This window comes from Amphiura filiformis, chromosome 4 (genome assembly GCF_039555335.1).
Source record: "Amphiura filiformis chromosome 4, Afil_fr2py, whole genome shotgun sequence".
NCBI classification, from domain to species: domain Eukaryota; kingdom Metazoa; phylum Echinodermata; class Ophiuroidea; order Amphilepidida; family Amphiuridae; genus Amphiura; species Amphiura filiformis.
This window is the reverse complement of record NC_092631.1, coordinates 6,725,738-6,738,676: the sequence shown is the minus strand read 5'-3', so window position 1 is coordinate 6,738,676 and position 12,939 is coordinate 6,725,738. Positions and strand designations below refer to the sequence as shown.

At 37.9% G+C, this 12,939-nt stretch overlaps 1 protein-coding gene across 1 annotated transcript in view; it reads right to left on the bottom strand.

Annotated features, from left to right (window-relative positions):
- The window catches only part of LOC140149659 (xanthine dehydrogenase/oxidase-like), a 54,653-nt gene extending 42,225 nt beyond the window's left edge, over window positions 1–12,428 (bottom strand). The window contains exon 1 of the mRNA XM_072171738.1: window positions 12,296–12,428. The gene's annotated coding sequence lies outside the window, so the exon portion shown is untranslated. The remainder of the gene's footprint in view (window positions 1–12,295) is intronic.
- Between the last annotated feature and the right edge of the window lie 511 nt (window positions 12,429–12,939).

Below are 12,939 nucleotides of genomic sequence, written 5' to 3'. Positions count from 1 at the left end.
AAAGCAGTAATTCGAGAAGCTTCTCAAAGTGGAGAACCCTATAGGGGGGTTAGGACGTCTTTTTCTGGCATTTTTGCCTTCAATTCGAGGAGATCCATAATTGTATTTGTGCTAAGTTCTCCTTACACACCTCCTCACATTCCTGTGATAACTCCTCGTTTTGTATGTAAAGTGTGCACAGTTTAACACACTTCACACACTATGCTTTTCTGTCTCCTCGTTTAGACTGCGCTACGAGTATGGGTGTCCTTGCCTATGCATCAGTGGTCATAAGAGGTATATCATTTTATTCGAAAGGGGAGGGGGTCCCAAATATACGGGGTCATAAAGTCTTGGAAAGAATAATAGGAGGGGTCATAAAATGTTTTATGACCAAAATATATGGAGTCACACGATGAACACAGAAAGTGTGTTATTTTATTCAAAAAGACTGATTTCAATAAAATTTTGGGGTTTGGGATCATAAAATTTTTGTTGCCGAAATAGGGGGTGCGCAATTTTATTGACGCAGACTTTTGTAAATTTGGGACCCCCCTTCCGAAAAAAAAAAAAAAAAATGATAGCCCTCTAAGAGGATTCAATAGATAACCTCTGCCCCAATAATCCCTAGCTATATTTGTTTGAAACTGTTCCACGGAGGATGTATCATAATAGGTTCAGTCTTCAAATGATATAAATAAAATTTGAATGAGTGAACGAACAAAATCATACAACGACCAACTGAATAGAAGCTAATAGAGGCTGTGCATATGACGTATCATCCCGTAAATATGGCGGACTACTCAAAATGCATTCAACAAAAGCATAATTGCATCACCGCGACAGTTCGTCTCACACACATAACAAAATGCACTACGATCAAATAGGTTAATGACAACATTTGATTGAATGGACTGCACTGCGCCATGATTACGGGAAGAAACCGGTTCAAATCCTTTGTTTGGAGCCAATCGATAAACGCAAGGCCTCTAATAGCTATCATTGAATACTGGCTAGGATTCCACAACACAGGCGCTTTGGAAGGCACACAATACCCCAATGCCCGCCCCAATGGCTTTCCATATTATGTGCACTCAACAACTATTCAGTATCGAAGCCCGGTATCGAAGTTACGTAATATTACTATGTCAACGGGATCACGCGCTTAAGTAATGAACCACGATCGAAACAATCAGTACACAAAAAGGCATACCAAAATAGCGTGATCGTAATGATCGCCATACAAACAGTGCTTGGTTCCGATACCATCACGGAGTTACGTAACTACTTCGTGGTCTGATAGTTATATGATCAATGGTTTGATCTACTGGGGTTCGATCCTTTTAAGAAAAGAAAAAATAGCTGATCATTTATAATGCATAAATGAATAAAGTAATGTAGTTACACCATGGTTACACAATTTGAAACATTGAGGCCGTTCTATTTTTCAAAGGTCATTTAACTGTTAAATGTAGCGGAATATATCACGCATTGATAGGTAGCAGGTGGAGCAAATTTTATCAGCGGTTTTTGTTGCCGTTTGTTCGCAGTGCCTAATTTATCTTAAAAAAAAATAAGAAAATTAAAATTAAATTTAAAAAAATTCACAATATTCGTTCGTAAAGTGGGGACAAAATCCAAAAACATTTCTTGACCCTTCTTCACATAAAAGTGGGGGCAGAAATCAAGATTCGAACAAGTACCATTCACCATTCAAGGCGCACCCTCTACCGACTGAGCTAACGGGTCAGACAATAGAAGGGTGTAATTTTGAACTGAAGAATATTAAAAAAATATGAAGAAATTACAATGTTATATAAAGATTTACCAAAATGAGTTAGGTATAACGTATGAATCGATTTACAAATTAAGTCCAATGGCACTTTGAGAAAGAATACCTGAAGAAACCCCAAAAGATTTGCTGCTCTAGCAACTAACCTAGTGACCTAAATTATTGGGTCATGTCACGATATTTTTTTCTGAGGTATTATGTCCAGGTTGCTCAATTTAACATACACGTATCCTTAATGCTGTTGAGATTTTACAAGGATGGCGCTCTCACATTTCTAAGAATCCAAAAGCGCCATTAGGCGAACGTTTACGGTATTGCCTAATGCGATCAACCAACCAGAGTTTCATCAGTTTTTGCATTAATTTGGCGTTCCATATAACACACACCCCATACACCCACCACACCCATTCCATCCTGCGAAAGAATATCGTGACTGTCCACCACAAACCAGCCGAAAAGTCGGCAAATTGTATTCTGAGTTACAGTGTAAAATATGCATGAAGGTCGAATTATACCTCAAGTTGGTGCTACATGTATCTCATTTTGCTAGTGCCAGTCAAACACCTTTTAAACCAATCGATAATCCTATTGTTGAAGAGGCCTAATAAGCTTCTACCTAAGTCTATAGAATTCTTAAATAGCTCTATAGTCTTTGTTTGCTTTGGCTAAATCCTGTTCAAGTGGTGGGTTACAAAGCGTTGTATTTTGTCTAGGTATGTATAACCAACCATTAACAATGAAAGGACATTCCTGAACCTCGTTGACTTGGGGATGATTTGAAATGACCGCCAATTATGACTGTTTGATATTGGAAAAGAGACACATGAAGAACCGAAATAAGGTACCATTTTGTTGAAGGAGCAAAATTCAACAAACCATAAACTGTCGTTTGAAGTCGAATGATATATATACCATTTTAAAGCTTATGATGATATATATTTTCTAAACACGAAATAAAACCAAATTGACCGGGGCCGACTTTACGGCTTGTTTGTGGTGGACCACTCCCGCGGTGTGACTTGAAGCATGCTAGGGCCTAGGCCTATATTGTTAGTTGACCGGATCACAATATCACAATAATTATGTTATAAAGTCTACTGAGTTCTATGAATTTCAAGTTCTGTTCAGTTTTATTCTGGGACGTTGTATGGACGTGGGATGAAGTTAACACGTGCTCTGGCACCACCTTTAAATCGCTTGTAGATTCGCACGGTGAAGCTGATGTCAAGCTCGGTTCCTGCCTTCAGATCGGCATTCCAGAGGGCGTTGGTGAGAAGGACACGATTACGTTGATCACTGTTCTTTCCAGAGAAGATGTTCACCACAGTCACAGCACACGACTATAAAATAAAGATAAAAATAGAAGTAAAAATTAAGTAGGAAAAAATAGAATGTCTTAATGTTTATAGTAAGCAATTTCAGCAAAACATTTATGAACTGAAGGCCTATAGATAATAACATCACTGAAGGCCTATAGATAATAACAAGGCCTTAGATAATAACAAGGCCTATAATAACATCGCTGCTCTTCTCCATCTGACTCATTTGCTCATGGTATATATTATAGCATCGGTCCGGTGATCCGAAGGTCCCAGGTTCAAATCCTGGATGGTCAGTAATTTTTTTTTCACTGGCTGTCATTTATGTATGTGGAGACTTGTGTTAAAAACCTTTCCTATATTTATGACTGATTTATCAGCGCCCGTTACAGTGGCAGCGAAAGCTTAAAAATCTAGGTGAGGGCGAGCATATTTTATGCCGGTTGTAGGATATTTGCGAAATTTGTTCAATTTTGGACTAAAAATGATGAAGGTGAAGTATGGCATTTGATGAGGCGAAGCACGCAAAATTTTGCAATTTTGTCCTATTTTGGTCCAAAACACGGTGTTTTTCAAGCAAAAGGGGAAGATGCACAGGGCAAGTGAGGCTTACTCCTTTATTTTTTCTTCTCTTAGGATTTTTACGCAGCATGCAAGGATCTTAGGATGTAACTTGGTATGGTAGATTTTCGGGAGACGAAAACGACTTGTATGCATTTAAAATGAGGGTTTGCCCTCAGAGTACGCAGAGGGTATAGTACGCCGTCACTCCCAACCTACGAAAAAGTCCACTTTTCATGGGTAAAAATGTCAAAGAGCGTCCAAATTTTTTTTAATTCAAAAATTGCCCCAAAGTCCATTGTTAGGAAGTGAATTCCATGCGCTTTTGCATCCATGCGATTGTTTGGACAAAAAGGCTCACATTTGGAAATTCCGCAAAAATATGGGAGTGATCCAGATGGGTCGGCTATGTATTTTAACCGTTGCTCACGCAAAAACATACATGGACAGTTCTTCAAAGTGTATGGAGTTGACTCTCCAAAGGATTTAGAGTGGAAAAATAATGTTTCATTACATACTACGGTACTAAATTACGAGCGTATTCAGAATTATTTGTGAAATTTTCGGTTGGATATACAGCCGAATACTCGGGCACCGTCCTATGTTCCTATAGCATAAACGAACGACGAATACGCGCGAAGTTTGTATCGTTAAACTTAATGTGTGCTTACTTCTCGCCACTAACTATTGACCTAGGGTCCGATTTCTCGAAGCTAGGCTAGTGGTCAGGCTTCCTAAGCAAACAGGTTAGCCCTACCAATGTGGATCCATTTTGATTAATTCATCATTCTTTCTAGGTGATATATGATGTGAAATTGGAAGCACTTTATGACTAATAATAATTGAACTTCAAGCCTGATGGGTTAGGAAGCCTGAACACTAGCCATGCCCGGTAGCCATGCTTCGAGAAACCGGCCCTTAGAGGGAATCACTTACCTCAAACTCAAATATGCTCCTCGTGAACTGAAGCTTGATCTGCCATCCTCCGGTAATGTCTACCTCAATTGGGACAATGATGCGACCCATGAACCAACCAGGCCAGGCGCGCAGAATGCGAGTACAAACGAAGCCGACGCAGAAGGTAGGGATGGGCACGCAGCTACAACCGCAAACATTGTTGTTATTGTTGTTGTTATTGTTGTTGTTGTTGTTATTGTTATTATTATTGTTGTTGTTGTTCTGCGTTTCAAGACTGAAGCACAAATTATTGTTGTTATTATTGTTATTGTTGTTGTTGTTGTTATTGTTGTTGTTGTTGTTATTCTTCGGGACGTTACCATATTCTGGTTCATCATACAGGTCAAAACACTTAGCCAGGTTGTTGTTGTTGTTATTGTTGTTATTGTTATTATTATTATTGTTATTATTATTGTTGTTCTTAGTAAACAACCAAATACAATTGTTATTATTATTATTATTATTGTTATTATTATTGTTGTTGTTGTTGTTGTTGTTATTATTATTGTTGTTGTTGTTGTTGTTCTGGGCTGTAGTGAGCATCACCCATATTGCCACGATTAGACAGATTGCTATGATAGCATGTCTCGCCATCTGTAAAAAAATCATGTTTTTAAACACAGCACTATGATTTTTGCAATGATTTCGGCATAACGATCGATTTTCAGTGAAGACCAATTGGGCGCATTTGGGCAAAAGTGCCCTTAAAAGCATCCAATTTGGGCAAATTTAGGCATAATTATGATATAAAATTGGATCGGTTGAGCTCATATTTATTGGTTGAGCTATGAGTTTTAAAATATTGGACGAGACGTATAGTCGAGTCCAATATTTTAAAATTCATAGCGAGACCAATAAATATTGGGCGTAAAGCATCCAATTTTATCATTATTATGTTTTGGATCCAATATTATCACAACTTGGATCCATCAAAACATAATAATGTGCTTTTTTGTGAAATATTGGTATTGGCCTACTGATGGGTTACCAAGTTGCAAAAAAGTAGGTGGGTATAGATAAAGTCAACGCCCGAAATTCTGCGTGGCACATCCCCGTGCAAAATAATTTTGAAGAACCCCCACCCCGGGGGATTTTGATTTAATCAAATTTTAGAATTTCTTTTGCTTGCAAAGAAAACCTAAATGGTTCGGATACAATAAGACATTGGAACCTTAAATGGTTCTACAAAGAACAGAAAAGGGTTCTAGAAAGGTTAGAAAGAACCATTTTAGACCTGAAAAGGGTTCTAGAAAGGTTAGAAAGAACCATTTTAGATCTGAAAAGGGTTTTGGAAAGGTTAGAAAGAACCATTTTAGATCTGAAATGGGTTTTGGAAAGGTTAGAAAGAACCATTTTAGATCTGAAAAGGGTTCTGGAAAGGGCAGAAAGAACCATTTTGGGATTCTTTAAATTTTCAACACATACAGGACAGCAAGAACCCACATTCTCAGAATGTATGGATGAGTCCCTTTTTCGAAATTTTCGAAATTTTTTTTAAATTCCAAGACACTTTTGTATTAAATTCGGCCTTGAATATTGGTATATCGATGGGTCTAGATTTCTTGAAAAAAAATGGTATTTGATGGGTCCACTTTCAAATTCTCAGCGGTACATCCCTACCCAGCAAACACACAAATGTTTTTAAAAAATAAGTTATATTTTGTGTTTTGGTTTAGGTAAAAACGTTTTAATAACATTAAAATGTCGGGTTATATAAAGGTCATAATAACGTTTTAAAACGTTTTGTATGAAAACACACTTCAACAATATTTTTAAATGTTTTCGAAATGTCATTGTAAACTATTTTTGCAAACATTTTTGGCCAAATATTTTGTCAACACTTAAATAACATTATGTTAAAATATTTGCACCCAGAAAACACAGAAATGTTCTTAAAATGTTTTTTACAAAACGTTTTAATAACATTTAAATGTCGGGTTATATAAAGGTCGTGAAAACATTTTAAAAACGTTATTGTAAATATTTTGGGCAAACATTTTTTGCAAAATATTTTTTCAACCCCAAAATAACATTCTGTTTAGAATGATTTGTACCAAGTTTTCAAAAATGTTTTTGGAATGTTATGAAAACGTTTTTATACCCTTTATATAACCCGACATTTAAATGTTTTCTGTAAAACATTTGTGTTTGCTGTGCAGTAAATTACCAGCAAATGTTATTTAATGTTATGAAAACGTTTTATACCATTAATGTACTCTTTATATAACCCGACATTTTAACGTTTTCTGACAACCTTTTATAACCTTTTGCGAATGATGTCGAAAACGTTCTGTGTTTGCTGGGTACCCATACCAAACTCCCGGGGCACTTAACACAAATGACCATACTGGTAGGCTCCCCGGAAAGACCCCCCCCTTTTTTTTTTTTGGATTTCGCAGCTCCGAAAGACCTCCTATATTTGACCTTGATTTTGATAATTTCAGCTCTAAAAGACCCAAAAATTGCTCATTCCTCATATTTCTGGGTTTTTGTCAGGCGATTTTCATTGAACCAAAAAGCCAAGAAAGACCCTTGATTTTGACTCTTCGCAGCTCCAAAAGTCCCCATTTCAGTCTTGTCCGCATCCCGATTTGCAGCTCCAAAAGAAACTGTCAGCTCCCAAAGACCCACCACCTCAAAATTCCGGTTGAACAGCTTCGAACCATTAGGAACAAGGGGTTTTGAAAAATGGTCGAGTTCGACACCCATATCCAGTGGCGTAGCGTGAGTCATCCGATTGGGGGGGGGCACCGACCATGATGGGGGGGCACAAGCAGTTTTTTTGCAATTTTCCTATGGGATTTTCTACATTTTACAATCAATGGGGGCACGTGCCCCGTGCCCATATGACGCTACGCCACTGCCCATATCTACCAATTTTGTTACCATAAGGCGACGAAAAAAGAAAACCCTGTTCTACGGGCCCGATCGACCCAGATTTTGAACAAATTGGGAAAAAAAAAATTCCTGTACAAATGAATACCGACCCAAATTTCGACAAATTCAGGAACAAATTTTTTTTTGTGTATTTCCCAAATTGCAAATATTTACAGATTTTGGTGATTTTTTGGGTCATTTCCAAAAAAAAAAAGAAAAAAAAAGCCCGACCGACCGACCCTACTTGAAAGGTCCGTCCGCCCGTAGAATAGGTTTTCTTTTTTTCGTCGCCTAAGGTGTTAGTATAGACCCTGCTAGGGGGTAGTTATGGTAGTGGACTCCAATTGTGGGGTACGTTTTTTGCTAGAGGTCACGAAAGGTCACACAGAGTAAACAAGAAATGTCTTTAAAAAAGACAATGCCTCCAAGATACCAGTGGACACCTTTTGTTATTAGTTAAGGAGATACCGTAGAAACCCGTCTATAAGGAATAGAAGCGACTGTGATGATAGCATATTTCACGCTAGCGCCCTCCACAATATTATATCATTATGGAATTTGAGCAAATCATTTACCGACACAAGCAGGTATACAATGTATTATTTTATCTTTATTTCGCATCTCACGAGCATAGCTCACTTGGCAAGGCATAAGACTTTGGTTCTTTAGATCGGAAGATGGTGAGTTCGAGCCTCATCACGGTCACACAAACTTTTATAAACAAAATATTGTTCAAACTTTTCATTTATATTTTCTTGCATTTTCTAAAGACTCCTTTCGTGATCATTTTTTTTCATATTTAGTTTAATTTATTCTATTGTTTTTCTTTTATTGTTTCTTTTCTTTGTCTTTTTTCTTGTTTAATTTTATTTTTCTTTATTTTTCTTTGATTCATATAATATTGGCAGGATAAGGAGAGGAGGGAACTAAAGACCCATTCAGTGATTTGCTCATCCGGACGATCGTAAAAATCATCAAAATTCACCTTTGTCATTGTCATAGATGTGGTAACATAGCCTGCTAGTGGTTCAGCAGAAAACCGTGTGACACATAATATACATTTGGCTACATTTTATTATACGATAAATACGAATTTATTAAACATGGTAACAAATATTCTCTAGCAGATCGGTTATACGATGGAACTGGTAGGCATAGGCCTATTATAAATTCGGGATATTAAATATCTTCCTGACGAGACAGATCTGCGCATGTGGTCAAAGACGATTCCTTACTAGCCACAGACCGTCCGCTGGAATTAGTTGAATCGCTATGGCTGTTGGTCGGACCTCTCATCTCTCCACATCGATTGTGACCTATCCCCGACATTGCCCTTATGAACTCACATCCTCCTGTTTTATTCAATACGCTGGCGAAGTTACGTAATAATCGGATTAACTACCATAGCAATAGGTGAAAACAATTTTTGAATATACCGCGTTATACACTGATACGTTCAGGCGGTACCTCTTCATTGAACCATATCATGCTGCACCTGTAAGATCTTTGAAAAGACCAGTATTGTATTCAATCTATGATTGCAGACATACACAGTACAGGTGATGAGTGTAACCTGCTTGTAGCGCAGCGCGATATGTTCAACATTGTTTTCACCTATTGCTATGGTAATTAATCCGATTAATTACGCAACTTCACCAGCGTATAATGGCCGAATAAATTCTGACCATCACTTGGCTTGTTGGATTCGTCTATACTACAATTCGCTGTCGAAGTGACGTAATAATCGCAATAACTACCATCAAGCAGATTGCACTAATCACCCGCGTATGTCACCAAACATAGATTGAATACCACTCTTTTCATAAATACTAATCTTACATGGCGAGTGATTAGCATTTCTTTGACAACTATGGTTTAATGCATAGGTGCCACGTGAACGATGAAGTGCAGGGCTATATATTCGAAATTGTATTCATCAATTGCTATGGTAGTTAATCCGATTAATTACGTCACATCGACAGCGAATAGCCTATAGTATGGGTTCAAGTGGAACAAAAAATAGTGTATGTCCATTGCTAGCTATGGTAATTAATCATGTTAGTGTTTACATCACTACTTCGGTGAAGACAAGAGAAGTGTGCCTTCTCTACCAACGCCTGTGATATAACAGGTGCAAGCGAAACAAAATTGAACGACCAGAATAGTTTCCTTTGTCAGATGAATTGATTGAAGTTTTTGAAGACACTCTATTCTTGATGGGACAATAGATTCAAATATGGAATAATTATTATTCCTCATCTATTTTTTTTTATTGAAAAAACTGCAATTGTGGCAACAGAACAATATTTATTTTGATTTCATTTCAAGTAGAAACAAAATCGTGCTTAAGCCAAAAACGCACCCTACCTCAAGAATTGGGATGGCACAAAGGTGCAACATAGGTTTTTATTGCAAAGACGAGGACAGACAAGTAGTTACAACACATCTGTCTAACCGTGGGTTTCGCTATTATTTAGAATAAATGCTTTTACTAGTTTCTATAAAACCACAAAATTACTAAAAAAACTATAAAAAAACTAAAAAAAAAAAAAAAAAAAAAAAACGCACCTAAAATTAAAAGTAGAAAGGTAGATTTGAAGAAAGATAAAAGAACATGTCAAAAGTTAAAATTAAACGAGAATGAAAAAACGGAACCGGTGCCCGGACCATGCTCTCTTCAGCATGTCTTCAGTTCCAAAGTCTGACGCTCTATCAATTGAGCTATACGATCCTGATATACGAAACAGTCGTTATTATGTCAATACAATTGATTGGTGTTACAACATACTTAGATGGAATGCATAGCCACCCAGTGCCAGTATATATTTGCTCAAACTCCAAATACAACAAGCAACCAATTTTATTGAGGGCGTTTCTTAGGTATATCCTTGTAGACGGGGTTTTACGGTACTTATAATGCTATTGGATATAGATTTTTGTCTGATTAAAATATGTGAGTCCATTTTCTCCTAATACTTGAGACTGAAAATTTTATTTTAATCGGATATTCGGTTACCAAAATATGGCCTGTCAAAATGGAGCGAAACCAAGTCGTTGGCAACAACTTTCTTTTATTTTTGTTATGCAATGTTGTCAGGTAGGCCTTATTTGCAAGAATTATGCAAAGTAAAATTTTCAGATAGGCTACAAAATAAGATATAAAACCCATGGATGCATTTGGCAAATTTGAACACCACTGCAACAGTCCGACACACCGCTAGTCCGAATCTGAAAACACGTTAACAGTCCGACACACCCCTAGTCCGAATCCGAAATACACTGCGCTAGTCCGAGTCTGGAAAACACTGCGTCAGTCCGAAACTGCAGAAAACCAAAGCGGTAGTCCGAATCTGAATATCACAGCGCTGGTCCGAATCTGAAAAACACGGCACTAGTCCGAATGCAGTCGGACTAGCGCAGTGTTTCCTAAATTCAGATTCGGAATTGCGCCATGTTTTGCAAATTCGGACTAGCGTTTTCGTTTCGGACTGGCAGAGTGTTTTTTTAGATTTGGACTAGCGCTGTGTCGGAGGAGTGTTTTCCAGATACTGCCAACTGCCAAGGGCTAGTAAAGGACTAGCCCCGGGCCTAGCCCTAGACTACTAATCATGCTAGCATCATGCACTCAGTCATGCACTGCACATAACTGTGCGACATACAATGTATAGATTTGACACGGGTTCTGTTTTGTATTTTAATTGAGGTCAAACTCATGAACTTACCATTTAAATGTTGATATCAAGATGAACAGAAATAAATAATCCATTCTACTTTCTAGTCATACCCTAGACTAGTCATGCTAGCATCATGCACTCAGTCATGCACAACACATAATTGTGCGACATACAATGTAGATTTGACACGGGTTCTGTTTTGTATTTTAATTGAGGTCAAACTCATGAACTTACCATTTAAATGTTGATATCAAGATGAACAGAAATAAATAATCCATTCTACTTTCTAGTCATAAACCGGCACGGATCTCACTGTTTAGTGTAATGTATGGTCACTGATGGTCATTAGTTTGCAATATTGAAATTGTTATTGAAATCAGTTTCTTCCAAGTTCAAGATAAAAGTAACATGATTGTATTGAAATGTCAGTTATAAACATTTTTCCTGCTGTCCAGCGGGTATGAACATGAAATTAAACCTTGTTTAATGTGTAAACATTGCCACACACAGCATAACGGTTGTCCGACTTGATTTCTACGATATTGCTGATGAGGCTACAATCCATAATTAAATACCGAATTAAAAAAATACTAGTTTGCGTCTGACGTCATGACAAAGGCGCGCCGTGATTGGTTGCTGACCTGCGCAGTATGGCATTTTGGTCTGGTTGACAGGACGGCATACGCAAGCTAGTCTTTTTAATTCGGTCTTCAATTATACAACATATGAGTTTAAAAAATTTCTAATGCATAATTCATGAGCTTGATAGACCCGCACCATTGGCGCCACGTGCTAGGTGTTTCTAGAATCCCTATAGAATAAGATTAATTTTAATGCTAATTTATTGCACATGCTGAGGAAGCGTGATTACCTTTTGAACATTCGGAAATGGCGATAGGCGAATTTATGTAGGCCTATGGCGCAAAGAGGTGGGGGATATATTTTGGGCTCTCGATATTGGGCGGAAATTAGAGTACTTGTCAGAATATAAATTTGTACAATCGGCCTACATGCCGCGCAATGTGCGGCATTTTAGGTGTAAATTTCAAAGCAAACTACCTCCTGCGGAGACAGAAAAAATTAGATTAATCTCCTAGACTACATCATGATATCGGGTTTTTACCAAATTAAAATACCTTGATAAATTGGCCTCCTGGTCTTCTCTATGTACGATGAGTTACACAAAGTCTTCGGTTGGCTGTTAGGATGCCGAGTTCAGTCTCTTTGCGAATCCAGAAGAAAGTGGCGTTCGTCGTGATGGTGTGCTAAATATTGTAACGGAATTTTCCTGTGCTAAATCAACCCCTCGCATAATCATGATAATGCACCGTCTGGAATTGTCATCAATCAGCAGACCGTCATAGCGCCCTCATTTTGGTTGAGATTCACTGACCTCTACAGAGGTCATTTATAAAATTGCGTGATTTTCTGAGAAATCAGACTCGCTCAGCATTCTTGTGCACCAGTGAAGCGCTGGCCGTGTGTTGTGGTATACCGCTGAACTTTGCTCCCGGAGGATTGTGCTAAAACGTGACATTTTCTGCTGCATGGGCAGAATCGAGGGAATCAACAACAATCATGGGGGGGCGTAATTTCAGATGATTATTTCACTGATTTGACTGATTTGTGCTGATTATGGAGGATGATTTGAAATATAAGCTGCAGCTATGATTAATACAAGAACTGCTGCTGCAAATGGGATCCAGTGCTGAATGAATATGTGGTGATTCGCGGAGATTTTCGATGCAGAATGTGAGTGCTCCTGTGTTGTTTTGATATT